Here is a 3,448-nt window from a genome sequence, read left to right as displayed (position 1 = left end):
AGGAACCAATATTCTTGTTATTGAACTCTCATCGTTTATAACACTATTTTTTGAATTAAAGATTTTTCTCTCATTATTTTAAAATTTTATTTTAATGTAACTGTTGGTAAAATTTTAGCATTGAAACGGAGTAGATGGCAAAACTCCAATGTTAAAAATCAATAAGTATATAAACTACAATGATAACTATTAAGTTTATCAGTTTATAAACTACATATCAGTATGTACAAATAATCCAACATTAATGAAGTTGTTGGGATTTGCTTTTTGGTTTTGACTTTTGTGGGTCACTACCCAACAATGCTCAGGGGTCATCCTGGCTCTGCACTCAGGAACTTATCCTGGGGGTGCTTGGGGGCCATATGGGATGCCAGGGATGGAACCCAGATCAGCTGCGTGCAAGGCAGACGCCCTACCCACTAGGCTCTCTCTCTGGCCCTTGAAGTCATTGTTTTTCAGCTGCAGTACGAGGGTCCCAGCCTCACTTGAGGTGCAGTTTGAGGCTCAGTGCGAGGGCCCGAGGGTGCTGCCCTGCCCCAGGGTGTTGGCGATAACTGGGCCGTCCCTACCAGGGTGTCCAGGAGTCTCGAGGGCTGTGCCCGGCAATGCTCCGGGTGCAGACAGACTCGCACCTGCAGCCCTGTACTCTCTCCCGGGCCCTGACGTCACCTTTTCTGTGGGATCTCCCCGGGGGTGCCCGGAGCCCGAGACCGCTCCTGGGGACACGTGACTTGGGGGTGCTGGGGAAGGTGTGATGGGGGGTCGGGCTCGCGGCCTCACGCACTCGAGACTCTCCCCGGCCCTGAGACGCTCCAGTGCTCGGCCTCCTTCGCCATGTCCGTTTCCTGGCCCAGGAGAGAGGGCGGAGCCGAGGCAAGAGGGGGTGAAGGCGGGTGTCACCCACACTCCCCTCCCCTGGGGGCGGCAGGCAGGCAGGAGGTGCTCCATCAGCGTCACCCCCGAGAAGTCCAGGGGCCCTGCCTGTTGGGTGGCAGGAGCTCGTGACATATGCCCGCTGTCAGCCGCTGACTGCGGGTGACGGATGGGACAATCAGCTGGGACACCCAGCAGCAGATCTGAACATCAGCCCGCGGCGCTGGGTCCGGTCACTTGGGTGAGTCACCCCCCCCAATATTCTGGCCACGAGAGTCCAGGAGACACGCTGTCCTCAGGCCCCTGTCCCCTGTCCCCTGTCCCCTGCACAGCAGAGCCCCCTGAGTCAGGGGCTGCCCCCACTTCCAGCTGCTTGACACCACAAGCGCTTCTGAGTGCTGGGATCGGCCCCGCAGTGTGACGCCTTTCCTGGGCTCAGGACAGAAAGGTGACAGGCCCACGGATGGGACAGTGGGCAGGGCGCCTGCCTTGCACGCTGCGGACCCAGGTTCAATCCCTGGCACCCCGTAGGGTCCCCCAAGCACCGCCAGGTGTGATTCCCGAGTGCAGAGACAGGAGTGACACCTGAGCATCGCTGGGTGTGACCCAAAAGCCAAAGGGAAAGAGAAGGGAAGGGAAGGAGGAAGGGAGGGAGGGAGGGAGGAAGGAAGGAAAGGAGGGAGGGAGGGAGGAAGTAAAGAAGGAAGGAAGGAAGGATGGATGGAATGGAGGGAGGGAGGGAGAGAGGGAGTAAAGAAGGAAGGGAGGGAGGGAGGAAGTAAAGAAGGAAGGAAGGAAGTAAAGAAGGAAGGAAGGAAGGAAGGAAGGAAGGAAGGAAGGAAGGAAGGAAGGAAGGATGAAAGAGAGGGAGGGAAAGAAAGAAAAGAAAAAAGAAAGAATGAAGGAAGGAAAGGAAGGAAGAAAGGAAGGAAGGAAGAAAGGAAGGAAGGAAGGAAGGAAGGGAAGGAGGGAGAGAGGGAGGGAGGAAGGAAAGAAGGAAGGAAGGAAGGAAAGAAGGAAGGAAGGGAAGGTGGGAGGAAGGGAGGGAGAGAAAGAGAGAAAGGAGGGAGCATGGAGGAGGAAGGAGGGAGGAAGAGGGAGGGGGAGGGAAGAGTGTGGGAGAGGAAGAAGGGGTGTCTGCTCCCTAAATCTGCCTTCCCGGGTGAGTGCTGGGATGGGCCCCGAGAGCAGGTGGCGGCAGGTGGCGGCTCCTGTCTGGCTGGAGGGCCGGGACTGGCCCCAGGACACTCTGCCTCCCGGGGTCAGAGCCATTGGTCAGCTCCCTGGAAGGGCCCCAGGCTCTTGACTGAGAGCACAGAGCCCGGAGCACGGGTGGAGGGGAAGGCGCCAGGCGCGAGGGCTAGAGCCATGGGCGGCTCTGAGGGGGTCCCCGCTGGTGGGCGGAGTCTGGGACCTGTGCTGTGTGGGGTCGAGGGGGCAGGGGGGTGTGGCTCTCACTGGCTCCGCCCCTGCTCGGAAAACAGGGGATAAGCAAAGGACCCAATGAGGTGGCGCGGCTCCCCCGTGACCTTGGGAAGGTCGCTGGGAGCACTTCTCCTCTCCTGGCTCGTGCCACAGTTGTTTCACCATCTGCCTCAAGCCAACCTGGCACAGGTCACTGCCCAGGCTGTCCGCACCCCTCCCGCCAGCGCTGGACGCGGGGCCTGCACTCAGGAGGCCGGCCGAGCCCCCCCACCCTGCTGGACAACGGACGGAGGAGCCAGCCACCTGCGACAGGGCGCGGGGAAGCCCGAGGAGAGCGTGGCCGGCACTGCGAGGGGGGAAGGGGCAACTTGGAGGGCTTCCAGGAAGAGCAGGGCTTCGAGGGATGGTCAGGAGTTCCCTCTATTCCCCCCTCACTGCTAGCAGAGAGGGAAAGCTCAGGCCAAGGTCCTGGGGCAGGTCAGAGGCCAGTGAAGGATTGGGCAGGGGTGGAGTTGAAATGTGAGGAGGAGGTTGAATGAGGGTCCCAGCAGGGGCTCACTCTGCCTTCTGGGACTGGGGGATCTCACCAGCTCCCCAACACAGCAGGATGGGCTCATGATCGCCTGCGCCCAGGTTGGACGGAGCCTCAGAGGAAAGGCTGCAGGGGTTCTGCTGAGAGTGTCTGAGTTTCTGGAAGTTTCTGGCCCTTGGGGGAAACCCTGGGGCCAGGCGTCGGGCGGTGAAGGGCAAGCATCGGTCTCCTGGAGAGACGCCTGCGAGCGTCTGGGGGGGGGGGCTTGGGGGCTTCCTGCTCTGGGAGACGCTGCCTGAGCACGGGGGTGGCCGAGCTGCCGGGCACGGCCGCAGGGGGGCCGGGGAGGGCGTTTGCCTGGCATGGGGCCGACCTGGGGTTCCAGCCCAGAGCCCCGGAGCACGGCCAGGAGAGACCCCGAGTGCAGAGCCGGGAGGAGCCCAGCACCTGGGGGGTGTGACTCCCACACACGCCACAACCACAGCAGCAAACAAGCCCAGTTTTTCTGGGCGCCTCACCCCACCCGCTCCTGCTCCCCGCCCAGCATCGTCCCGCTGTCCACACCTCCGGCTGGGGTGCCTGGGATACCCCCAAGTGCCACCCCCTGCCCACCTCGAG

The sequence above is a fragment of the Sorex araneus genome, chromosome 6 (genome assembly GCF_027595985.1).
Source record: "Sorex araneus isolate mSorAra2 chromosome 6, mSorAra2.pri, whole genome shotgun sequence".
NCBI lineage: Eukaryota > Metazoa > Chordata > Mammalia > Eulipotyphla > Soricidae > Sorex > Sorex araneus.
This window is presented reverse-complemented; position numbering follows the sequence as displayed.